The following is a 27,178-nucleotide window of genomic DNA, read 5'->3' on the forward strand; positions in this document are numbered from 1 at the left end:
TGTATGTCACTGAGCTTGGTATACTGTGATGAGGCCGCAGTGCTCACCGAAAAACCATGGCCTCTTCAAACAGCTGATCTGTGGGTGTTCCAGGAGTCGGACCCCCCACTGATGACCTGTCCTGAGGATAGACCAATAATGTTCTCCCGGAAAACCCCTTTCCCGACATGTGTCGTTGTAGTAGGTCACATGTCGGGCCTTTAAACTTTGGAGCAAAGTGGGCACCATAGCCACCGGGTGCCTGCTGTTGCACACAGACATTTAACCCATCAGATGCCGTGGTCAAAAATTTGACCACAGCATCTGAGAGCAGCAAAACACTTCCGGGCTTGGAACGGCTCCCTCACATGGCAATCGGGGGAGCCGGTTCATTGTCTGTGAAAGGCCAGAGCCCGATGCCTTTTACAGGTATATTCCAATGCAGGCCTGCAGGTGGCAGCACTGCATTATAGACAATATACCAATCTTTGTATATTGTAATGGATAAAATTCCATGACTTTATACAAAGTGCAATCTAATAATTGCATGGTATAGTCACCTAGGGTGACTTTAAAAAAAGTTTAAAGAGAGTCTTTCACCTAATCTGAGCGTTTTAGACCGCTCAGATCAGGTTATAGACTCTTTAACCCTCATTACGATCATACCTGTCTCTTATGTGTCCCTCGCCCAGATAATGAAAATAACACTTTTTAAACTTATGCAAATTACCTTCTGAAGGTGCCCAGGGGCGGCGTTACTGGGCGATGTGCCCAGAAATACACACCTCCAGCCGGCGGACGTCACGAGCGGCACCAGAGGACGGCGGGCTGGGAACTGGCCCGCACCTGCGCACTGCTCTGCCCATTATGGGCAGATGAACAGCTTTTCATATTGCGCATGCGCCGGCCAACTAAAGACAGCCGGCCGGCGCATGCGCAATATGAAAGGATGTTCCTCTGCCCATAATGGGCAGAGCAGTGCGCAGGTGCGGGCCAGTTCCCAGCCCGCCGTCCTCTGGTGCCGCTCGTGACGTCCGCCGGCTGGAGGTGTGTTTTTCTGGGCACATCGCCCAGTAACGCCGCCCCTGGGCACCTTCAGAAGGTAATTTGCATAAGTTTAAAAAGTGTTATTTTCATTATCTGGGCGAGGGACACATAAGAGACAGGTATGATCGTAATGAGGGTTAAAGAGTCTATAACCTGATCTGAGCGGTCTAAAACGCTCAGATTAGGTGAAAGACTCCCTTTAAAAAAAAGTTTTTAAAAAGAAAAAATGTGAACAATATAAAAGTTTAAATTACCCGTGTTCCCCAAATAAAAATAAACCCTTAAAAAATAGACATAATAGGCATTCCTGTTCATCGGAAAAAGCCCGTCCTATTGAAATATCTATTTTTTCCCCATACGGTGAATGGCGTAATGTAAAAAAAATCAAAATGGCTGATTCACATTTTTTTTATGGCTTCTTCTCTCCCAAAAAATTTAATAAAAAGTCCTACACACCCCAAAATGATATCACTGAAAAGTAAAGATTGTCCCACAAAAAATGAACACAGCTCTGTAAATGTAAATAAAAAAAAGTTATAGGGGTCAGATCAGAGCAATAAAAAGAAAAAATATTTTTTTCCAAAGTTTTTCCCCCCCCCAGTATTAACACACAACTTAAACTATACAAATGTGACATTGTTGTAATCGTACTGGGCCGGTCAGTTTTTACTTTATAGTGAACGCCGTAAAAACAAAACCCATAAAACTGTGGTGGAATTGTGTTTTTTCTTTCTAATTCCACCCTGTTTGGATTTTTTTTTACATCCTATGCAATATTAAATTGTACCCTTAGAAAGTACAAAAAAAAAACAACAATCCCTCATACGTTAACGGAAAAATAAAAAAACGTATAGCTCCGGGATGACAGAGAGTAAAAACCGAAAATGCTAAACTTGCGCGGGGTAGAAGGGGTTAAGGCATGACTCATGGCACACCAAACTGACCATAGGCTCAATGCCCTCTCCATCTATATTGGGAGCATCCCCCTGGATCCAGACAAGTAGTCCCCACCACTATAAACTGTGCCTATAAAAATACACTTGTTTAGAAAAATTGCAGTTTATGCAATTGCCCCCCAAAAGGTGGCGCTAGAGACTGGCAGGCAGCATGTCCTGTGGCTGTCACCATGGCAGCCACTACACAGGGCCATACAGGCAATATGCCGAGGGGCGGAACACGTGTGGACGAGGGAGAAGCCACAGCTCAAAAAGAGGCGGGGTTTATACTAAGGGCGGGGCCTGGCGTACTTTGCTTGCTATCTGATGGGTGGGCTTAGCGGCGGGAGGGGGCGGAGTCCTGCGCCGAAGGGGCGGTGCGATAAGAAAATAGACGGCGTGACGCCCACAGCTTGGTATGCGGTGGGCGTGGTTTATGACAGAAGCCGAGTGGGGGGCGGAGCGCCGGAGGATAGGAGCGGAAGGCGGAGGTAGAGAGGTGCAGAGTAGCCGGGTGTGGGTGATGGTACCGAGGAGGGAGAGAGTGCGCTGCCTGCCGGAGCAGCGGAGCCGGAGTGTTACCGGAGAGCGGGCAGGTGGGTGCTGGCGTCGGAATGTGTGTATTGTATTGGGGACTTGGCAGGCCATGCTGGGAGCTGTAGTGCCACCAGTCATAGAGAAGAGCTTGCTGGGAGTTGTAGTCTCACAACAGGTTGGGGGGACACAGACTGACAGGACATGTTGGGAGTTGTAGTCTTACAACTAACATAAGACTCTCTGACCACAAGCTTAGAATTGCAGTTGCTCGACAGTTACTAAGAGCAACAGGCAGGGAAGTGGAAGTTGCTGCTCCATAAGGACCTGTTCACACCAAGGAATTAGCCGCCTCCTGTGACGATTGGCGCATATTTTATGACAGGTCACTTATTGAATAGTGATGAGCAGCATAGGCAATATTTGAATTTCGTGAATGTTTGGCCGAATATTCGCCATAAATTTGCAAACTCAAGAATTCGTGATCTCCAGTCTTTGTTTACTTGATTGTGAAAAATCGGCAATGCGATAAATTCGCCATTAGAATATTCAACACTATTCGCGACTACAAATAGATAGCACTCTATTCAAAATATTTGTAAATTCTCGAAGTGGCGATATTCGCGATTCGAATATTCGCGCTCAACACCATTATTGAAGCAGATTCCGCAGCCGTTGAATGGCGCTGATTTGCTGGCGGATAAGAGTGAAAACTTGCACAATGTTCACAGGATGTTTATTTGGCCTTGATTTCGCACCGAAAAACCCACAGCAAAAACGCACGCAGTGCAAATTAATTTCCATGGGGAATCTGCGTGTGAATTCGTATTGACCGTTCTTATTCTGCTTGCGGTTTAAAAGAAAAAGAAAAAAGAAGTGACCGGTTAGTTTTTGATGTGGGATCCGCATCTAGGATTCCCATTGACAACAGACAGGATGAAAAAACGCATAAAAAAAAACTGCTTGGGGCAAAAAACAAAACAAAAAAACATTCTAAAATCAGAATTCCGCATCAGGTTTTTCCAGCACAGAAAATGCTGTGTGTGAACACGCACGAGCGATACACGTATTCAGATTTCTGTCACGGATTCTCCTGCCAATCTTCCTGTGATTTTATTTTTATTTTATTATTTATTGATTTTATTTTTTTATTTGTAATTTTTTCCACTTGAACGTACCTGAAGTGCATAATTTAGTGTCTGCAACCTGTCGCCGTCCTCCTGTAACTACAAGCCCCAGTGTGCACTTGTAGTAGTTTCACAATGGCTGACAGTCCACGCTGGGAGTTATAGTTCCTCAAAGCATGGAGAATGACTGGCTGGATGTAGCAGGAGGAGAGGATGTTGGGATCCGTAGTTTTATCACAACTGATAGCACGCTGATGTGATACTAGAAGTCCCAGTCTGCAGCCTAGAAAGGCACGGCTGGCAGGCCATGCTGAGAGTTATAGTTCTTCAAAGCATGGAGAATGACTGACTGGCTGGACCCATCAGGAGGAGACTGACAGCACGCTGGGAGTTGTAGTTTCCTAAAAGGTGGTGAAATACTAAGTGTAGAGGCTGCAAACCCGTCGCTGTTATTAAACTGCAAGGCCTAGTGTGCACTTTAGTCGGCAGCCTTCCAGGGCATGATGGGGGTTGTAGTTTTGAAACATTTGGCGAGCCGTCGGTGAAAGCCATTTGTGTGAAAACAAAAATATCCGGATCAGCTGATGGGGAGCGATATTGACACAGGAACAGTTTGTGTGCGTTGGGCTTTACCATGGCACATTGGCACAGCGGGCGACAACTTGTGCAGCAGGGGTGGGGGGGCGTGAAACCCCCCGATCCCTTCAGGTGGTGATGCAGAGAGTGAAAACTGATTTCTTAGTTTATTCAGTGAAGTAACAGAATGTAATCAGAGGAAGGAGCAATGATACAATGTAACAAGCTTTATTGTACGCACAGCCAATCAGGAGAGAGGCGGGGCCTAAAGCCCCTCCCCCCAATATAGGTGGGCTTTAAGGGGTTATCCACCTTTGTATGCCTTGCTGGACCTGCTTGCGTGCTCGCTGCTGCGCTCTGGCCCCACTTGTCAGCTTCCGGTTTCACGGGGGTCACGGATGCCACTGCAGGGGTGACATGTCCCCCATGAGTCACGACACCTATAGATGTCACCGCTGACACCTGACCCGCCGTCACACCAGATGTTGACAAGAAGGACCAAAGGAGATGGAACCCTGCAGCGGGGAGCAGGTAAGGATACTTCTCTCCACAGGTCCAGGGACGTGAGAGGAACTGACCAAAAAGTCCCCAAAGGTAAACAACCCCTTTAAATATGAACATTATGTTAAAATACATTTTTCATATGATTTTAACCTTGTTACTAATTACAACTTAGTGCTCAATCGGACAAATAATTTTCAGATCTGGGTTCAGAGTAGAGAATGGTAATTAAAGACCACCAAGCAGCAGGATCAACCCTAGTACAAGAACCTAGTAGGTTGATCCTGCTGATTACAATTGGTTGCAGCGTTCCTGAGAAAAAAGACTGTTATTTTTTACGCCAGGGATCTGCAATGTTCTGCACTCTAGCTGCTGTGAAACTACAACTCCCAGCATGCACACATACTTGGCTGTTCTTGTAACCCCCATAGAAGTGAAAGGAGGACTGTGGGAGTTGTAGTTTCAGAAAAGCTGGAGTGCCAGAAGTTGCTGATCCCTGTTTTATGCGAAAGAGGGCTTCAGTGCACTGAGGGGGGTGGCCAGCACTGGAAAGCTGAGGTGCACCAAGTTACTAGCCTCTCCCCTTGGTGCACTAAACCCCTCATTTGCATTCAGAATTATCAAAAGTCTGGTATCATTAATCAGCAGGATCAACCCTGCTCCTAAGTAATTCTAGTTTAAAGGGCATCTGTCAGCAGTTTTGTACCTATGACACTTGCTGACCTGTTACATGTGCGCTTGGCAGCTGAAGGCATCTGTGTTGGTCCCATGTTCCTATGTGCCCGCATTGCTGAGAAAAAGGATGTTTTAATATATGCAAATGAGCCTCTAGGAGCAACGGGGGCGTTGCCATTACTCCTCGAGGCTCTGTTCTTTCTGCAAGTGCCGCACCCTCTGCACTTTGACTTTAGGAAAAGTCAAGCCTAGGCGTGATGACATTTACACTGCCTGGCCTTGTCAATCACATTTAAGAGGATGCAGAAGTTGCAGAGAGGGCAGAGCCTTTCAGAGTAATGTCAACGCCCCCGTTGCTCCTAGAGGCTCATTTGCATATATTAAAACATAATCTTTCTCCTCAGCAAGGCGGGCACATATGAACATGGGACTAACACAGATGCCTTCAGCTGCCAAGTGCCCATGTAACAGGTCAGTCAGTGTCATAGGTACAAAACTGCTGACAGATGCCCTTTAAAGTCAAATGGATCAATTCACATAAGCGAAGTTCCATTTGCACCATCCAGCTCCGATTTTTCTTGCAAGACGAAGGCCTCATGCACACGACCGTTGTTGTGTTCCGTTCCGCAAAATGGGGTTCCGTGATCCGTTTCCGTGTGTCTTCCTTTATTTTTGGAGGATCACCAGACATGAAGGAAAGTAAAAAAAAGTCTGTCAAGTTTGCCATGCAAATGATAGGAAAAAAACAGGCGCGGATGACAATCTTGTGTGCCTCCGCGTTTTTTCACGGTACCATTGACTTGAATAGGTCCGCGAACTGTTTTCCGTGAAAAAAATAGGACAGGTTATATTTTTTGGGCGGACTGGGATCACGGACGAGGATGACAAACGGTGCATTAGCCGAGTTTTCAACTGACCCATTGAAAGTCAATAGGTCCGCAGAAAATCACGGAATGAAACAACGGTCGTGTGCATGAGGCCTTAAGTGAATGGGTCTGCTAGTAAAACCACACATGGGCATTTTAAAAACTCGCCTGTGTTTACTGCCCGGGAACATGGATGAGTTTTAACATCTTGTCTGAAGGAAACCTTATAACAGTGCAGTCACCTGACAGTAGGCCGTCCGTGCCCGTATTGCGCACCACAAATGGCAGTTCCACAATATGTGGGCACTGGCCGGGTGAATCCATTACCATGGATGCAGACCCATGGACTTAAATGGGTCCGCAATCCTCAATATACTGTGTGGAGCGGAGGCACGGATCGGAAGCACTTCCGTGGGCCTTTTGGTCCTGCCTCCGCACTGCAAAAGTATAGGACATGTCTTTTTCCATATATTGCGGATCGCGCACCCATTTAAGTCAATGGGTCTGCATCCTTGATAATGGATTCACACGGCCAGTGCCCGTATATTGTGGTCCCCGCCACAGTACAGGATTCACACAGGTGATGCCCGTGTATTGCGGGACGCAATTTGCGGTCAGCAGCACGGACAGATTGCGTTTGTGTGAATGTACTCTGACCCTGGGTTCACACCTGAGCGTTCTGAAAGGAGTGCTCTGTATGCGCGATTGTACCGGCGTTTACAATCGCGCATACAGAGACAAGCGAACGCCCATTGTCGCGCGTTCCCGAAAGTCTATGTACGGGAACGCGCGACAAAACGCCCCAAAAAGGCTCAAGAACTTTTTTGAGCGTAGGGCATTTTACAGTGCGTTCAAACGCGCTGTAAAACGCTCAAGTGTGAACCAGGGCCATAGGGAAGCATTGGTTTTCATGTGCTGAGCGTTTTACAGCGCGTTTGAACACGTTGTGAACCCAGCGTGAAGCTTATTGTATTTTTGTAATGGTCTCTGTATTCAGTTAATACTTGAGGGTTGTGAGGTTTATGTGATGCAATGGACACTGTCATGACAACTAGTTCTGCGCACGTCTCGGGTCGTGTGTGTGTGTGTGTGTGTGTTTTTTTTTTTTTTTTTTTGTTTTGTTTTTTTCTTCTTCCATAGAAAACAGTGGATCACACTTCAGCTAGTGTCTTCTATGGCTTGTAAATTCGAGTTGTAGTCTCACTCTAGTGGTATACGTGACCATTGAAGACTATGTAATAAGATGCGGATAAAGCATCCTGTCTTTTCCAGCAATGAACATGTAAGACATTATTGATGACCTGTTTTGGGGATTACGGTGGGGGTAGTAGTCAGAGTGTTCTCTGGGGCCATACTACATCACAGATCTGAATTAGCCAGTTTATCATGGTCTGGGGAACATCATCATTCCCTGACTGGTCGCTCTCATGTGAAACTGACCTATAAAGTAAATTACCCCCCCCCCCCCCTTCCCCACCATTTTACTGGACTGGTAAAGGCGAGATACCTTACCTGCTTCCTGGCACTATACTGTCATATAGGCCTGGTCACCACCAGATCTTTGAGAAGTTCTGATAGACGTTCTTCAGTACCTCCTGCATGATCTTCTTTTGTTTTGCTTTCGTTTTGACATCTCTCCTCCCTCTCCCAGCTGTCATCTATTAGCAGTGATGGCCTCCCTATATATCTCCTCCCCATACTGCCTCACCTTGCGGTTTATATTACATCCTGGATTGTGTTCTCTGCTAGAAGTTGCTACAGCTGGGTTTTCAGATAAGTCTATTTCTGTATTTGTTGGCTTGGTTCTAGGTGACCCTGACTCCCTCCGTATTAAGTGCAGGGAGCTGGTGGTCATGTCCCCTCACTATTATAGGGTTTGCAGGTGTCATTTAGTCTAGGTACGTGGACATGCAACCTTCTATCACTGAGATCTTTGCATGGGCTGAAAAGACAGGGAGAGCTTCAGGGCTTTAATAGGGGTCACCCTTTTGTTCCTTAGTTTTGGATCAAGCCAGTCGGATCCTTATTTGTAACTTCTTGTTTTCTGTTACACCATCCGTGACACTTGTACAGACATGGCTGGAATGGGGTCACGTTTTACCAGCCATATTATAGCGCAAGGCTGATTGCCAGTATCATAATCCGATCTAACTAGGGTTGCCACCCAGCCGGTGTCTCGCCGGCCAAACCAGTAATTTAGTGCCCCTGTCAGTGGCGGTAATTTTTTCTCTTGAAGAGATGGGGGCATTATTAATTCTGGGGGCACTAATGAAGGCATTACTATTGCTGGGGGTACTAATGGGGTCATTACTGGGGGCATTATCCATGCCGGGTGGCACTAATGGGGTCTTTGCTATTACTGGGGGCACTAATGGGGGCATTATCCATTCTGGGGGGCACTAATGGAAACATTAATATTATTGGGGGGGCACTGATGGGGGCACTAATAATACTGGGAGCCACATTATGACATGGCAACTTAACACCCTGTGTTAAGACACCCCCACAACCACACCCCTTTGGGGTGTGGCTTAACTTGGCCAGTATTTTTTGTTGGAAAAGATGGCAACCCTAAGGCCTCTTGCACACGAACATTTTTCTTTTCGTTTTGCGTTCCGTATACGGACCGTATATGGAACCATTAATTTCAATGGATCCGCCCAAAAAACGCAAGGTACTCCGTATGCCTTCCGTTTTCCGTATTTCCAGTTTTCTGTTCAAAGATGGGGACATGTCCTATTATTGTCCGCATAACGGACAAGGATAGTACTGTTCTATCAGGGGCTAGCTGTTGCGTTCTGCAAAAAATGGAATGCACACGGACGTCATCCGTATTTTTTTTGGGTCCCTTTTTTAGCGGACCGCAAAATAGTGAAAAAGCCATACGGTCATGTGCAAAGAGGCCTTAGTCTAATGGTGTCATAGCGGACCATAGCTTTGTGCCTTTCATAGGGTTTATTCTCATGAACAAGCACTAGAAATGTGTGACCTTCAAAACCCACACTTGTTTTACGGTGAATAAACCTGGTTTTGTGACTGGGTTTTTGTCAGCAAGGAAGATTTACAGAACCATCTTTGTTACCCACCGCAACAAATCAGAGCCCAGCTTTCATTTAGAATTCTGGTTTTAAAGCATGAAAGCTGCGCTGTGATTGGTTGCTAAGGGCAACAGAAACAGTGAGGCAGATTTAAAACTATCTAGAAGGCCCATTGCACATGGAGGCTTATGCTTGGCATAGATTCCCTGCCATTCACATGGCCTCAGTTTTGCCGTCTGCGGCCATTGCCCTGCAGCATCTGGCATGAATGCAGATTTAATTGTGTGGCTCGCCAATATAAATTGGTGGCCTTCCTGGCTGGGCTACCTTCGAATGCAGACTGGTGGACAAACAAAGCTGTGCTTTTGTGTTTCTCATTAATGGTTAAAGGGGTTGTCTCATGACAAACACTTACCCCCTAGCAGCAATATAGGGGAACAGTATCTGATCAGCAGGAGTCTGACTGCTGGGGCCCCTGTCGATTATGAGGAAGGGGGCTCAGTGTTCCCCTGTTTGAATGGATAGTCAGTCATGCAGGCGCGCTGCCGCCCATTCACCTCTGTGGGAATGCCGGAGATAGCCGACCACTTGTAATTGTGGATAGGGGATGTGTCTTTGTTATGAGACAAATTATACTTGCCGTCCGAAACCCAACCCCAGTGCTCTTCTCCGTACTGTTTTGGCTGCAGCGATGACGTGCAATGTACCGCATATGACCGCCGCAGCTAATACTGGCACGTCACCGCTATAGTCAGAAGGACATAATTCCATTGGGAGGAGAGGAACAGTGATGCTGGAACAGTGGGGTTTGGGTTGGTCAAGTATTTTTTATTTTTTTTTATATTTTTATTTAATTTTTGATTAATAATAATAATAATATTATTAACACTGCCGATGTTGGGGGGGGGGGGGGGGGGAATCTCATCCAACTCCTTATAATTGTAATCGCTCCCATCACAACGTTCTATAGTTGAACGTCATGGATGTCATCCGGGTGCTGTCAGTTGTGCCTCTTTTGCAGCTCCATTGAAGGAAAAGGGTCTGCATCCGACACACAAAAAATGCAGATTGGATTCGGACCAAAATATACGGTTGTGTGAATGGGGCCTAAGGCGATCCGGAATGTTTCGCGGTCTATTCAGGAAAAGGCCTCATGCACACGACCGTTGTTTTATTCCATGTCCGTTGTGCCATTTTTTGTGATTTTCTGCGGACCTATTAACTTTCAATGGGTCCGTTGAAAACTCGGCTAATGCACTGTTTGTCATCCGCATCCGTGATCCGTGGTTCCAGTCCGTCAAAAAAATATAACCTGTCCTATTATTTTCGCGGAAAACGGTTCGTGGACCCATTCAAGTTAATGGGACCGCTAAAAAACACGGAGGCACACAAGATGATTTTGCACATCAGTTCAGTCAGTTTTTTTTGTTTTTTTTTCTGCATTTTTGTTCAGTGTGTGACACAGTGAGGGGTTGTGTCTGACAAGGCAGGTATTTTCCTCCCAGCATGTGCGGTTGGGCTGGTTTCCGGCCAGTGAGGTCAAATACCGGACCAGCGTTTAAGTGCCGGTCCGGAATTTGGCAGCATCTGGCTGTCCTTAAATTGGCAGCTGGGCTCAGCAGAGATGTCTCTGTTTTTGGGATCTGAGGCTTTGTGCCGTGCTGGAGGGCAGAGAGCCGCATGCTGGGGAAACAGGCCTCCTAAAGTCTGCTGTGGACTACTAGAGGCAGAACTGCCAGCAAGGTGACTTGTGTTATATGAACTTTCCATTGTGTGTGGATTAACACCAAGACTGCAAAGTTACGTGCTGTTCTGTGCAATTGCCTCAAGTGTGAATAAACGCTGACGTTTTGAGTTAAGAACTTGTATTTTGCCTCTGTACTGCGCCCACTTACCCGATCTACCAGAGCAAAACCCCACAAGTGTTTCAGCTTTTTCTATCCAGGTTGCGTGCATTTTACACGTTTTGCACTGTGGGGTTTCGCTCTGGTAGATGAGGTAAGCGGAGGCAGTACAGAGGCAAAAGACAAGTTCTTAACGCAAAACTTCACAGTTTTATTCACACTTGAGGCAAATGCACAAAACAATGTGTTGCTTTACAGTCTTGGTGTTTACTTCACACACAAGGGAAAGTACATATAAGACAAGTCACCTTGATGTCAGTTCTGCCTCCAGCAGTCCACGGCAGGCTTTTAGGGGCCTGTTTCCTCGGCCCATAGGTCTCAGCCCTCCAACCTGGCACCAAGCCTCAGATCCCAACACAGAGATCCTGCTGCGGAGCCCAGCTGCCTTTTTAAGGACAGCCAGGTGCTGCCAAAAACCCGGACCGGCAATTAAAATCCAGTCCGCAATTTGACCCCACCTGGCTGCAAATCAGCCCAGCAACACACGCTGGGAGGAAAATACCTGTTTTCCCAGACCATTCCCCTCACTGTTTTACAGCACGTACAGAAAAGCTGAAGAACAACTCTCAGCATCTCCTAGCAACCATCACTGAAAAATGCATTACATCCAGATGCCTTCCGTTTTTCTTGCAGGCCCCATTCACTTCTATGGAGCCAGGACTGAGTCAAACACGCTGCGATTTTTCCTGAAGGCAGAGGTGATGCGTAATAAACGGCGCTCATGGGCACAGACCCATTGAAATGAATGGGCCAGGGTTCCGTCCGGATGCTATGTGTTCACAACACGCGCAATAGCCAAACGGAAAACTCTCTTGTGAAAGGCGATTTTTTATTTTTTTCTGTCCGGATGTGTTACGTTTTGTGAACTGACAGCATCCAGTCGCCACATTATTGTTGTCATTGGCAAAATGAAGGACGCTCTTATTCTGGTTAGGGAGAGCACACGTCTAGGGGCATTGGTATTGTACTCTGTGAAGACATACTGTTTATGGCCGGGCACCTGTCGTTGTAGACCAGTGATGGTGAACCTTTTAGAGACAGAGTGCCCAAAACCCACTTATTTATCCCAAAACTGCAATTTACCCTGAATACTACAGTCCAATAGTATATCTTCCATGTACTTTATCATTTAGTTATAATAGCCTGCCCACATTCAGTGCGCTGCCTGCGCCGTTCATAGCTCACCCTGTGCTGATGAATGGCAGTAAATGTCTAAGGCATATTGGTACACCACAGACTTTTTCCAGGGTGTGGGTGCCCACAGATAGGGATCCGAGTGCCGCCTCTGGCACCCGTGCCATAGGTTCGCCACCACTGTTGTAGACGGACGCTGTTTCTTTAATTGCATAGTGTTTTTTTTATTTTTTTTGCTTCTTGCTTTTCATGCAAAGTACCATTACGCTGAGCTGAGAATTTCCAGCATGAGTCACGAGTCAGTAATGGGTACTTATCCCTGATCTCAGTACTAGAATCACAATATGGAGTCACAGGTACAGATGAGCCATATGTGGTTATACTGTGCACGTGATTCCTCTTATCATGGGGATCATAGCTCGGGCGTGTGCTCAGTAGGAATGATCGGCATGTGCATTGTGTTATTGATGGATTCAGCAAGGAAAGGTTTAAAAGGGTTTTCTGAAATATTTTAACTGATGACCTATCCTCACGATATTCATCGGAACTTGATGAATTTCATGCACGCTTGAATTCTGGAGTCCAGGACCTGCAGTTCACTGTGACGCACTCTGTCCGTAAACTGCAGTTCCTTGACGTCCGAATTCTTGTACAGGAGGGAAAGATCAAAACCGATCTATTCCAAAAACCCCACAGATAAAAATACCTTATTGATGTATGACAGCAGCCATCCTCATAGTATGGTGAACTCCCTACCATGGAGTCAATTGCTTAGGGTACGGCGCATTGTATCTGATGAAATTCCGTTTGAGCATAGGGTTCATGAGATGTGCAATAAGGTCAGAAATAGAGGATACCCTAAAAAATTGATTAAACGTACTAAACAGAAAATTGTGTCCACTGAACGTAGTTCCACCTTTTATAAGGAAGCTCCAGAAGCATGATACCCCTCGGATCCCTTTTGTGTCCATCTTTGGGGGTGATAGCGGTAATATCGCTACCATCCTTAGACAAGAATGGCAGATCTTGCATAAAGGATTGCCCAATGTCATTGAATTCACAGCTCCCCCAATGATGGCCTACAAACGAAGTCCTAATTTGCGAGACAGAATTGTAAAAGCGGATATAGGGGGTAAAGATATGGAGAGACAGAAGAGATTGGCACCATTGAGGAGTGGCAATTTCCCTTGCCTTTCATGGCCTAAAATCAGAGGACACTATACATGCAGGTCCACAGATGTGGTATACATGATACAGTGCCCGTGCAGTTTGATATACGTGGGGGAGACCACGATGGAATTGAGAGAGAGAATCAATAAACATAAAAGTACAATAAGAAAGGGTGCATTAGATAAACCGGTCGCAAAACATTTTATTGAACATAATCATTCCATAAATCAATTAAGATTTCGTGCCATTGATGGTGTAGGATATCTGAGACGGGGTGGGGACAGAAAGAGAATCCTGAGAAGAAAGGAGCTTAAATGGATTCATACGCTTAGGTCCCTTCAACCATTTGGCCTGAATATAGAATTTAACGTCACTTCCATTGACTAGGGTGAGAAACGAATTTGTCCTCTAGGTATTGGGACATCTTGTTTTTATAATAATATGTGAAAAATTATCCTTGAGGATCCGTCCCCTATTTTGTGGGGCAATCAGATATTCATAAATTCACTGACATGTTATAATTCTATGAATATGAGTCTTTATAGGATGCATCCATAATATATGATATAGATACATATTACTTATGTCTAATTATGTACCTTCTGTTGTTTTATGTGATGCATTGAGGTAGCCTGCAAGGTATATATGATCATGCTGAGTATATTTTTACTTATATTTGTTGGAACTGTCCCATGCGATTATTGGCTACATTAAGTCGATTTGCCTTACTTGAGTGACAGGAATGATTCCTGCGGATGCGTCCCCGTTACAATGGCACTGACGTTGCGCTGTATCGACACCGCACGTGAGGGTCCACGTGATGCGATCATCTGACATACAAGGGCGCATTTGGATGATGTCTGTGGACATGGCACGTGATCGCGGGCGTCATGAGTATTCGGAGATGGCCGATTGGCCACATGAACGAGCGCCGTCAGTTGCCGTGGATACGATTGATACATCTAAGTGCAGCTGTGCGCGGTTGCGCACTTCACATGGGACAACGCCGACATGAACAGCATCGCCATAGTGAATCTTTTTATGTGGGGTATATATACACCTATTGATGTTGATGTCATTAGGCTTGACAAAGGCTGAGTTTCAGCCGAAACGTTGCTGTTGTATTTGTCTTGAGGTCGCAATAAAAATACTGGATGATGTGAGATGCTGCCGGAGCCATTTTTGTTTCTTCTATCCTCACGATAGGTCATCAGTATCTGATCGGTGGGGGTCCGACACTTGGGACCCCCACTGATCAGCAGTTAAAAAAGGCATCGGCTCTCACTCTAGCGCCGCAGCCCTCTCGCAGCTTTGCCTAGGTCATGTGGCCTAGGCGCAGCTCAGCCTCATTGAAGTGAATGGGGCTGAGCTGCAATATTGAGCACCGCCACTATACATTCTACGGCGCTGTGCTTGGCGAGCACGGAGAAGGCCGCAGCACCGGTTACTTCTCAAACAGCTTATTGGCGGCGGTCCTGAATGTGGGACCTCCGCTAATCAGATACTGATGACCTATCCAGAGTATAGGTCATCAGTTAAAACCTCTCGGAAAACCTATTTAAAGGGGGGGTTCTCATGAAGACAACCCCAAAAACTGTATGCTGGCTGCATTCTGAGATGTCCAGAAGGCACAACCCTATTAAAAGTGTTCCCCAGGAATGAAGTATTGATGGCTTATATGTTTGGTGGCGGTCCAAGCTCCGGGACTCCCGCAGATCAGAACACCTTAGCATGACCCCTAAACTGCCTGCAGTACCTTACCGCTGATGTCATCTGATTTCTAATGATGTATTTGTTTGAATCGTCCAATGGGCATGATCGCTGTAAAACTACTTTTATTCCGCCACAGGCTGTATGCAAATGAGCATCTTGAAGTCAAGCTTGCCACGCCCCCTTTGCGTTTGATTGATGAAATCTTTTGTTTTCCTCATGCGCGATTCCTGGCACTGGGATGACAATAGCTTAACCCTTACCTCTGCCACTGACGGCGCTGCCACCCTCAGTGATGGAGCTTTACACCGTTGCTAATATCTATAGTCACATATCAAGAACACCCATAATGCTAATCTTTTACCATTTCTTAGTTATCCGAAATTCCTGGGTTCACAGGGTAAATTCTGCTTCTATCTAAAGGGGTTGTCCAGGGGTAGCAAGACATGGGTGCTTTCTTTCAGATTGGATGCCCAACCTGCGGCCCTCCAGATGTACAACTCCCAGAATGCCTGGACTGCCTAGAGCTATCAGTCTACAGCAGGGCACTGTGGGAGTTGTAGTTTTACAACAGCTGGAGGGCCGCAGGTTGGGCATCCCTGTTCCAGAACAGCCAGGTGTGCTGTATTGCAGATCCATTTACTACAGTGGAACTGAGCTGCAATACCAGACATGACCTCTCAACAAGTGTGGCGCTGTTTCTGGAAGAGAGCAGCCATGTTTTTCTAAGCATGGACCATCGCTTTAAACATTGTTGATGTAAGCACATGACTTTTTTTAGACTACAACCCCCAACGTAGACAATGTAGAAGTGCGATACACCAACTGTTGCACTCACCGTGATTTTACAGGGGCGCCGTGCTGTATTCAGTGCATTACAGCGATTGCAGTGGGCTGCGTTGTCTGCATAATAGGCTGTTTACCCTGGAACGCTGCCTTTCATTGCGAGGTGCATTATTCCCTTTTGTACAAGATTTGCTCGCAGGTTTTTCTTTGTGTTTTTTTTTTTTTTTTGCATTCAATGTTTGGAAGCTCTGATGTGGGAGTACAGTGTGCTGTCTGGATAGAGGCCGCTTTGCATCATTGTGTCCTTGGTACATAAAGAGTTAAGTAACATGTTGCCAAATGGCATGATCAGCAAACATAAGAGTTGCAGTGACATCATCTCCTCTGTATAGCAGCGAAGCCAGTGCTGCGAGCGCCTGCGCTGTTTCCGTAGGTGCAGACGTGTGAACTGTTTAGTCAATGCAATTAGTTTACTTAAGATAATGTTGTCGCCTTAAAGGGGTATTCCGCTTGTTTGACTTAATCCCCTATCTACCGGATAGGGGGGTAACTATTAGATTGGTGGGGGTCCTACAGCTGGGACACCCACTGATCATGAGAACGGGGGCCCCGTACCCCTGCAGCCTCCCTGAAATAAATATTGGCCGGTCGGGCACATTTGCGGCCACTCATAGAATGTGTCGGCAGATAAGAACCACTCCATTCATTTATATGCAAATTCTGGAGCGCTGTACTCCTAGAAATAAACGGCGCGGTCGCGCACATGCCCGACCATGGGGATACGGGCTTCCTCCTCCCCGGCGGTAGGACCCCCACCGATCTAATAAACTTCTAACAACTGGAATACCCTTTTAAGGCAGCATATAGGTCCTTGTTATACAGTGAAGCCTACAGACCCCAACTATAAGTCATTAGACTGAAGAAGTCTGCAGTGGTCCGCCAAGTGCCATCACTTATCTACAGGATTGTTGATAATTGTCTGACTGCTGTTTCCCCCATCAATCACGAGAACAGAGGCCTATATCCCGAAATGAATTAAAGGGGCCCTACAGCTTTTAAAAAACATTTCTCTACTTTCTGCCATATAGTGGGAAGAGAGTTTGGTCAGCGCCCTCCCCTCCATCTGCCGCCGATTCAGCCGCCTCTGCTGCGCTCACATCAGCTGTGGGTTGTTCTGCTCAAGTCCTGACTGGATGTGTTTATTAGGGGCTGTTCGCACGGTGGGTTTTATAGCGTAATTTTGCTGAAAACCCACCAGCAGCAGCGCCCTTTCTGCCCCTCATTTGTTTCTTGAGGGCCTCCTGCACACGAACGTATGTGTTCCGTTTACATATGGCGGACTGCATATGCAGATTCACAATAAATGGACACCGTTCTGTGTGCATTCCGCATCACATCAAATCTGGAAATGTGGAACAGAAGCACGGAACGGAACCCTACTGGAAGCACTACGGAGTGCTTCTATGGGGTTCCGTTCTGTACTTCCATTCCGCAAAAAGATAGAGCAAGTTCTATCTTTTTGCGAAACGGGCGGATCACGGACCCATTCAAGTTGCGGTCCCCAATGCACCGAACGGAACACATACGTTCGTGTGCAGGAGGCCAAAAGCTGCGGCCGGGCTGAGAACGGACATGTCCCTTCTTGGCACTGCCTCCCATCGAGATGTATAGGAGGCAGAAAGGCCGCAGGACAGGTGTTCAGCGGAATTTCGAGGCGGCTGTCTGCTCCAAAATGACGCTGTAAAACCCACCGTGTGAACGTCCGCTTAGTCTTTCTGTTCAGCTGCATATACATATTCAGCTGCGGAATTGGTGGCCACTGGGGGTTAAGTACTGACTGAACTCTCTTCCCACAACAGGGCAGAGGGCAGACTGATTTCTTTAAAATCCCAGAGACCCCCTTTAAGCGGCTGGTCCAGCATGTGTCATGCCACTCATCGCATTCTCTATGGGACTGACAGAAATAACCGAACGCTGTATCTATAGCATTCCCATAGAAAAAGTCTGGAGCGGCAAGGTGCCTACTTGACCAGATGCTATCGGTCATTTTGGATTTCGAAATCTCATGATCACTGGGGGTCCCTGTGGTCAGAACCCCCCCCCCCACTGATCTAATAGTTTTATAATTCTAACTGGAATACCCCCTTAAAGGGCCAGCGTTGGGATTGTGAGAAATACATTCTTTATACCAAGGGATACTTGGAGATTTCAGCTCTGAAGCCTGCAGGATTGTGAATGCAGCTTGGAACCTATAATACTGGTTCGGTATAAGTGATGCAATGTCTGTACGAAGTTATGCAACTTTTTATTTACAGTATGCCATTGCAGCTTCTCGATTTCTAGCATCTTCTTTTTGGGTTTGTTTCGTAGTCTACAATTAAAGCTCTTTTTTCCTGGCCCACCAATCCCTTTAATTTGGCCCCTGGAGTGCTCTTACTGGCTGCATGTCCACTGTATCTTGTCCATCCCTAGTCATTCATGTACGATGTCAGTCATGAAGAATCCAATGTTTAAAGGGAACCTGTCACCGGGATTTTGGGTATAGAGCTGAGGACATGGGCTGCTAGATGGCCGCTAGCACATTCGCAATACCCAGTCCCCATAGCTCTGTGTGCTTTTATTGTGTAAAAACAACAACGATTTGATACATATGCAAATTAACCTGAGATGAGTCAGAGCTTGAAAATATGACTCTTCTCTGGTCACACAAGTAAGATATGACTCTTTTATGTTAATTTGCATATGTATCAAATCGTAGTTTTTTTTTTTACACAATAAAAGCACACAGAGCTATGGGGACTGGGTTTGCGGATGTGCTAGCGGCCATCTAGAAACCCATGTCCGCAGCTCTATACACAAAATCCCAGTGACAGGTTCCCTTTAATGTTCTGCATGGATGCTGTTTGCTTTAGGAGATATACCACAGGGTTAAAAGTATGTGAACCCCTCTACTCCCCTTCAGCCACCCATACACTGACAGCAGCAGTGGCACGGGTCGTAATGAGGCACCGCCATAGGATGCCGTGCTTCCAACAAGTTTGTTCGTCACCTTGAAGTGGAAATGTACCGACAGCTCAGCTGTGAAGCGGTCAGCCACATAAGTTCGGGGAATGGGCCTGAAACGCGTAGCTTGTGAAGAATAGCCTGTCCTCATTCTCTGCAATTACTGCACTTACAGCCCTCCAAATTGCTTTAGGAAGTGCCACCAGCAGGAGAACCGTTCTTTGAAGATTTCTTGGATGGGGTTCCTATGGCTGAGCAGCTGCACACAAGCCTGAGGTCACCACGTGTAATGCCAAGTGTTAGCGCGAGAGGTGTAAAGCCGCCGGCATAGTGGCAACTCGATGCACCGCTCCAGCTGTCACGGCCCCAGCCGTAAGGAGGACCTGTCAGCTCTACAGACCCATCGCGAGGAATACAAGCGTTTACTACAGCATCTATCTATATTCTTAGAACTTTGCATTGGGCCATGCCTCTGTTATTCTTCCTGGAAAGGTAGGACTACATTGACATTGACAGCTGGATGGTTTTTGATTTTCTGCCTGGATTTTTATGTGGTTTTCACAGCATTTACGCCTAAATTATGCACCAAAATCCGGATGTTTTACTTGCGGATTTTGTCACAGATTAGGGTGCACAATCGACGCCTGCAGATGTCAAAATCCGCACCGCAGTTCAATTTCTGCCTGGAAAACTTGTGTAGCTGAGATTTTTAAATGCTAATCTGTTAGCTCAGTGTTGTGAAGTAACTTGTCCTCCTGTGTGATTAGGACAGGTTTTGTGTGGACTAACAGGACGGTGACCATTTTGTTTCTCCTAATCATTGCTACCCAGACAAAAGGAGCCATTATAACTAGGGCTGCACGATATGGGAATTTTGTGCAATTGCGATTAGGGCCCTAAAAATTGCGATAACGATATGCGATGCGATATTTTAAAGGAATTGTGCTAGAGGTCTATTTGCTTGGATTTTCCCATATGAGCCGCTGACGCGGCTGGGTTTGACATAGTTATGGGGGATCTGTGGAGGACGCTGGTATGTGGGGGATCTGTGGATGACACTGTTATGGGGGAATCTGTGGAGGGTGCTGTTATATGGGGGAATCTGTGGAGGGTGCTGTTATATGGGGGAATCTGTGGAGGGTGCTGTTACATGGGGGAATCTGTGGAGGGTGCTGTTACATGGGGGATCTGTGGAGGACGCTGTTACATGGGGGATCTGTGGAGGACGCTGTTACATGGGGGATCTGTGGAGGACGCTGTTACATGGGGGATCTGTGGAGGACGCTGTTATATGGGGGATCTGTGGAGGACGCTGTTATATGGGGGATCTGTGGAGGACGCTGTTATGTGGGGGATCTGTGGAGGACGCTGTTATGTGGGGGATCTGTGGAGGACGCTGTTATGTGGGGGATCTGTGGAGGACGCTGTTATGTGGGGGATCTGTGGAGGACGCTGTTATGTGGGGGATCTGTGGAGGACGCTGTTATGTGGGGGATCTGTGGAGGACGCTGTTATGTGGGGGATCTGTGGAGGACGCTGTTATGTGGGGGATCTGTGGAGGACGCTGTTATGTGGGGGATCTGTGGAGGACGCTGTTATGTGGGGGATCTGTGGAGGACGCTGTTATGTGGGGGATCTGTGGAGGACGCTGTTATGTGGGGGATCTGTGGAGGACGCTGTTATGTGGGGGATCTGTGGAGGACGCTGTTATGTGGAGGACGCTGTTATGTGGGGGATCTGTGGAGGACGCTGTTATGTGGGGGATCTGTGGAGGACGCTGTTATGTGGGGGATCTGTGGAGGACGCTGTTATGTGGGGGATCTGTGGAGGACGCTGTTATGTGGGGGATCTGTGGAGGACGCTGTTATGTGGAGGACGCTGTTATGTGGGGGATCTGTGGAGGACGCTGTTATGTGGGGGATCTGTGGAGGACGCTGTTATGTGGGGGGTCTGTGGAGGACGCTGTTATGTGGGGGGTCTGTGGAGGACGCTGTTATGTGGGGGGTCTGTGGAGGACGCTGTTATGTGGGGGGTCTGTGGAGGACGCTGTTATGTGGGGGGTCTGTGGAGGACGCTGTTATGTGGGGGGTCTGTGGAGGACGCTGTTATGTGGGGGGTCTGTGGAGGACATATAGCATCATATGCTGGTCCCCCTCATGTGTCCTAAACTGGGCACATAACTGCCTTTTGCATGTAAAGTGTTTTACTCGTGTGTGTGTGGGTGAAACAATCATCTCTCTCCTAACAGGTCCGGCCTCTGTACTCACTATGAATGCAATGCTCTGCAGCGAGCGGCAGCGAGGTGGCCGGCCGGCGCGTGACTGACATCACTTAGTAACGCTCCTCCCACTTCAGGAAGCAGGAGCGTTACTAAGTGACGTCAGTCACGCGCCGGCCGGCCACCTCGCTGCCGCTCGCTGCAGTGCATTGCATTCATAGTGAGTACAGAGGCCGGACCTGTTAGGAGAGAGATTGTTTCACCCACACACACACTAGTAAAACACTTTACACGCAAAAGGCAGTTATGTGCGCAGGGCCCCTTTATATATAATCGCGGCATTTTCGGGTCGGCCAAATCGCCATATCGCATTTGCCGATTATCGCAATTCGGTTATTTTTTCGATTTTATCGTGCAGCCCTAATTATAACTAATGAAAGGTATATTTATAATAAAGTAATATTGACGTTTTTTCATTTTCTTAATTCCCAGAGAACCCCTTTAAGCACTGAAGGCTGTAATGGGACCGTGTCAAACAGTGTAGGGATACGCTCTGTTGACAAGGCAATTAGGAACGCCCAGTTGTCAATTTATCTATATTTTTCCAGGCAGAATAACAGAGGTACAGCAGAATACACGGCGTTCTATGAAGGGGTGCTTACATTGAATTGGGTTTACAGTATACAGACATCTAGTATTTCATAAAATGGTCACGTCAGGAGAGATCTCAGGTTTTTGTTTTGGTACCGTTTTCAGTTCTTTTATGTTTCACTCATGTTGTACCTCATTAGAGGTTGTTCACTTTCAGCAGTTTTTGTTGCTTTTTACTGCAGAGGCCATATTAGGGGCTGTTAACATCACGTTAACATACTGTATACCTCCGTCAGAAGTATACGCCATATGCAAATAGTATTTATTTTTTTACGCTAGACTGTTGTAATAGCGGCCGGACGGAGGCCAAGAGGACACGCTTTTGGCCTCTATCAGGGGAACAAAGTCCTGGACATGCAGTGAACTGAGGAAACCGTCAGGTTTTTATTGCAGAATATGTGGGACGCATTTATGAAAACTATTTAAAAGAAAAAGTTTTTGTTGCAACGAATCACAGCGCAGCTTTCATTTTTTCAGAGCACTGTTAGAAATGAAAGCTGCTCTGTAGTTGCTATAGGCAACAAAGATTTTATCAGCACCTCATGATTTTTGGTGTGAGTGGGTCCTGAGCACCTCAAGAGTCAAGCCTTGAGAGAAATATGAATACAGTTTGTTGCCCATAGCAACCAATCACAGGGCAGCTTTCATTTTCCCAGAGCACTATTGGAAATGAATAGCGACCATCTCTCATCACTCCAAGCACAGCGCCGCTGTCTTCTCTCTTCGATACTGATGACTCGTCCAGAGGATAGATAGTCAGTCAGTATTTAAAGGGGTTTTCCAGGATTTTAATATTGATGACCTACCTTCAGGATAGGTGATCAATATCCGAACGGCGGAAACCGGAACACCCATCAATCAGCTGGTTGAAGAGAAGGACGCACTCATATGAACACTGCCTTCTCATCATTGTTTACCTGCTCGCCGTCGACATCGCAGCGTAACTACAAGCCGTCCCAGTCACTTCAATGAGAAGGAACCGTCCAATTTTTTTGTTTCGTTTTTTTGCAGAAAAATTAAATAAACCCCTATAATCCCCCCCCCCCCCCACCAATGATCCGTGGGCCGGGGAGATGCAGCGACAGATGTGCGGGGAACAGGAGCGACACCGGTGTCGGGGAGCAGGGCAAGTATAACTTGTATTTAGTGCCTGTGAATTTTGGGGGGTTGGATAACCCTTTTAAGTCCCAATTTAGGGTCCACGCACACAACATTGCCACATGCATAGAGCGTTCCCTATGACTCTGTATGCTGCCTCCATGGGCCAAATGGCTGGATGAACTCTGCATACTGGAATGTACTTCACCACATCCATTGTGCTGCACATAATGCTCCTCTAGTTCCACATCCACCTGTGATCTTTTTGGCATCACCTGGGTCCCTGTGGTCATCTGTCACATTGTGGCCTAATAACCTCCGGGGAAATGAGTTTAGGTTCAGTTCTTATTAGGCTACTTTCACATTTGAGTTGCTGGCTTCCGGCAATCTGCATGCAAACGGAAACCATTTGTAGACTGATCCGGATCCCAAATGCATTGCAATACCGGATCCGTCTCTCCGGTGTCATCCGGAAAAACGAGTACGGTATAAAAAAAAATCTTAAATTTTTAAAGGAGTACGCATGCGCAGACCGGAAGACCAGATCCGTCAATGCGACAATTTTAATACATTCCAATGGGAAAAAAAATCGGCATTCCGGCAAGTGTTCAGGATTTTTGGCCGGAGAGAAAAATGCAGCATGCTGCGGTTTTTTATCCGTCCAAATACCGGAAAAGGACTGAACTGAAGACCTCCTGATGCATCCTGAACGGATTGCTCTCCATTCAGAATGCATGGGGATTAAACTGATCAGTTTTGTTCCGGTATTGAGCCCCTAGGACGAAACTCATTACCGGAAAACTTTGACGCAAGTGTGAAAGTACACTTAGAAAAAGTTCTTTAAAAATATTTTAGAAATTCTTATATTTTCTTTTAAGAAATGATGGGACTGTTTGTGTTCTAGGATTTGCCTTTTAGCGACAGACATGCAAAAAGATATGCTGAACAACCAGATTTTTGGAAAAGATGAGCAATTATTTATGCAATAGTTGAAGTTTAATATCATGCCATTACAGATTAAGAAAATCTACATACAAAGCTGAGGGCACTGCATTACTTAGGGTACTTTGGCACTAGCGTTGTTAAAATCCAGCAGGCAGTCCCGGCAACGGATACAAGACGTGGCGCTCAAAAACATTATTTGGCAGCGGAGTGTGCAGCCGTTTGTTTGGCACCGTCTGACTACAGCTGAGTTTAGGAATAGATTAAATAAACATAGGTCTAATGTAAATAAGCCATTTCAGAAACACAGTGTATGTAGACATGCGGCCACTTTTCATGAGGGATCTTTTTCTGGTTTCAAAATCACCCCCATAGAACAAATACTGATTCATCAACGCAAGAACCCACAGTGCATAAAAAGATGTGAAATGTACTGGTTATACAGTCGGGTCCATAAATATTGGGAAATCCACACAATTCTAAAATTTTTGGCTCTATACACCACCACAATGGATTTGAAATGAAACGAACAAGATGTGCTTTACCTGCAGACTGTCAGCTTTAATTTGAGGGTATTTACATCCAAATCAGGTGAACGGTGCAGGAATTACAACAGTTTGCATATGTGCCTCCCACTTGTTGGAACAAAATATAATGGGACAATTGGCTTCTCAGCTGTTCCATGGCCAGGTGTGTGTTATTCCCTCATTATCCCAATTACAATGAGCAGATAAAAGGTCCAGAGTTCATTTCAAGTGTGGTATTTGCATTTGGAATCTGTTCCTGTCAACTCTGAAGATGAGATCCAAAGAGCTGTCACTATCAGTGAAGCAAGCCATCATTAGGCTGAAAAAACAAAACAAACCCATCAGAGAGATAGCAAAAACATTAGGCGCGGCCAAAACAACTGTTTGGAACATTCTTAGAAAGAAGGAATGCACCGGTGAGCTCGGCAACACCAAAAGACCCGGAAGACCACAGAAAACAACTGTGGTGGATGACCGAAGAATTATTTCCCTGGTGAAGAAAACACCCTTCACAACAGTTGGCCAGATCAAGAACACTCTCCAGGAGGTAGGTGTATGTGTGTCAAAGTCAACAATCAAGAGAAGACTTCACCAGAGTGAATACAGAGGGTTCACCACAAGATGTAAACCATTGGTGAGCCTCAAAAACAGGAAGGCCAGATTAGAGTTTGCCAAACGACATCTAAAAAAGCCTTCACAGTTCTGGAACAACATCCTATGGACAGATGAGACCAAGATCAACTTGTACCATAGTGATGGGAAGAGAAGAGTATGGAGAAGGAAAGGAACTGCTCATGATCCAAAGCATACCACCTCATCAGTGAAGCATGGTGGTGGGGTAGTGTCATGGCGGGGGCATGTATGGCTGCCAATGGAACTGGCTCTCTTGTATTTATTGATGATGTGACTGCTGACAAAAGCAGCAGGATGAATTCTGAAGTGTTTCGGGCAATATTATCTGCTCATATTCAGCCAAATGCTTCAGAACTCATTGGACGGCGCTTCACAGTGCAGATGGACAACGACCCAAAGCATACTGCAAAAGCAACCAAAGAGTTTTTTAAGGGAAAGAAGTGGAATGTTATGCAATGGCCAAGTCAATCACTGGACCTGAATCCGATTGAGCTGCATTTCACTTGCTGAAGATAAAACTGAAGGGAAAATGCCCCAAGAACAAGCAGGAACTGAAGACAGTTGCAGTAGAGGCCGGGCAGAGCATCACCAGGGATGAAACCCAGCGTCTGGTGATGTCTATGCGTTCCAGACTTCAGGCTGTAATTGACTGCAAAGGATTTGCAACCAAGTATTAAAAGGTGAAAGTGAAGACTTGAGGAGTTAACTACCGCAGATCGCAGCTACTTGTCATAGAGGGAGCCGCCTCCTCCTGTATATTAATTAATGAAAAGTTATCCTTGTTGGTGGCGCAGTGCGCCCCCCCCCAACTCCAGTATTAGACATTGGTGGCGCAGTGGCCACAGCCCCTCCTCTTCTCCTCCCTCCTCTCATTGGTGGCAGCGGCGGCACAGGGGGAGGGAGACACTGCTTCCTTCTCCCCCTGTGCTGCTGAGGGAACACAGAGAGCGCTGTCAGCAGCGCGATCCTTGTTCCCGATACATTATCGGTATATTGGCAAAATAGATGCCGATACTGATAACAATAGATGCCAAAATCCTGAATAACGGCCGATAATATCGGTAAAACCAATAATCGGTCGATCCCTAGTCTGAATGTCCAGGCTACAGTAAATGTTATTCATGGGGTACATATAAACCAACAGTCTCCAACCTCTGGTGCAAAACCAGAACTCCCAGCATGTCCTGACAACCACAGGCATCAGCCAGAGTGGAGACTGTTTGCAAAGAGCCTGACACACGTGCATTGCATAGGCTGCGCATTCAGTTTAATGAGCTCCATGCAAGGTTTCACTTACCGTGTGGTGGCCCATCAGGTTATAGCTTATATCTGGGGGGGGCCCTATGACTACAGCATTTGGCAGCTTCTTCCTTGACCTGGGATGTCACATCCATCAGTCACAATGCCATCCTGTTCCATTTTATGGGATTAAGCTGTAGTACCGAGCACAACCACTATACAGTGAACGGCGCTGTGCTTGGTAATGTATGAAGAGACCGCAGGGCTGGTCTGAGCGCCCTGGCCTCCTCCAACAGCTGCTCAACAGGGTTGCCAGGAGTCGGACCTCCACAGTTACCGAGCATAGCCCTTCAGAATTTAATTCTTGGAAAACCCCTCTTTCACATCCACGGCACTGGGGCCCTTTCCTTCTGCTGATCTGAGTTGGTGTCAGGGTTAAGACCCCTTCAATGACCTAACCTGTCCTATTTAACTAGTAGGATTGTCTAGACGGGAGACATTTATACAAACGCTCAGCTGTGACAAATATTAGGTCTGTTCAGGTTTTGAGCTTTTGGATATAAACCAGGAATTTACCCATTCAGCAAGCAGAGATCTTAAAAAAAATTGTGCAGAATTGACACAAAGTAGATTAGAAAGTTACAGAATATTTATTATATCCAAATGTTTTATGATTAATTGCAGTGTTTAATAAAGGGGAAGATGATTGACGCCCTTCAGTTTTCTGAACCATTATAACATAATGATCTGATGAGGGCTTGGCCAGGGCTGAGTGATCAGGTGCCTACTTTGTGAGAGTGGCGCTCAGGACTGCTGCATTGGCGGATTTCATTCTTCACTAGTTCCCATTTGCACATCTGTGCTTTATGACATGAGCACGGAAGC

The 27,178-nt window shown here is 46.4% G+C and overlaps 1 protein-coding gene across 4 annotated transcripts in view; it reads left to right on the forward strand.

The window, feature by feature from the left end:
• Window positions 1–2,426: 2,426 nt before the first annotated feature.
• Window positions 2,427–27,178, forward strand: part of LOC122940716 (tetratricopeptide repeat protein 31-like) — a 100,132-nt gene continuing 75,380 nt past the window's right edge. For 3 of the 4 annotated variants that reach the window (XM_044297427.1, XM_044297431.1, XM_044297432.1), the window contains exon 1: window positions 2,427–2,557. The gene's annotated coding sequence lies outside the window, so the exon portion shown is untranslated. Of the gene's footprint in view, window positions 2,558–19,375; window positions 19,478–27,178 lie in introns of those variants that run through there. The other variant, XM_044297428.1, reaches the window with a different exon arrangement.

This window comes from Bufo gargarizans, chromosome 6 (genome assembly GCF_014858855.1).
Source record: "Bufo gargarizans isolate SCDJY-AF-19 chromosome 6, ASM1485885v1, whole genome shotgun sequence".
In the NCBI taxonomy this organism is placed as follows: Eukaryota; Metazoa; Chordata; class Amphibia; order Anura; family Bufonidae; genus Bufo; species Bufo gargarizans.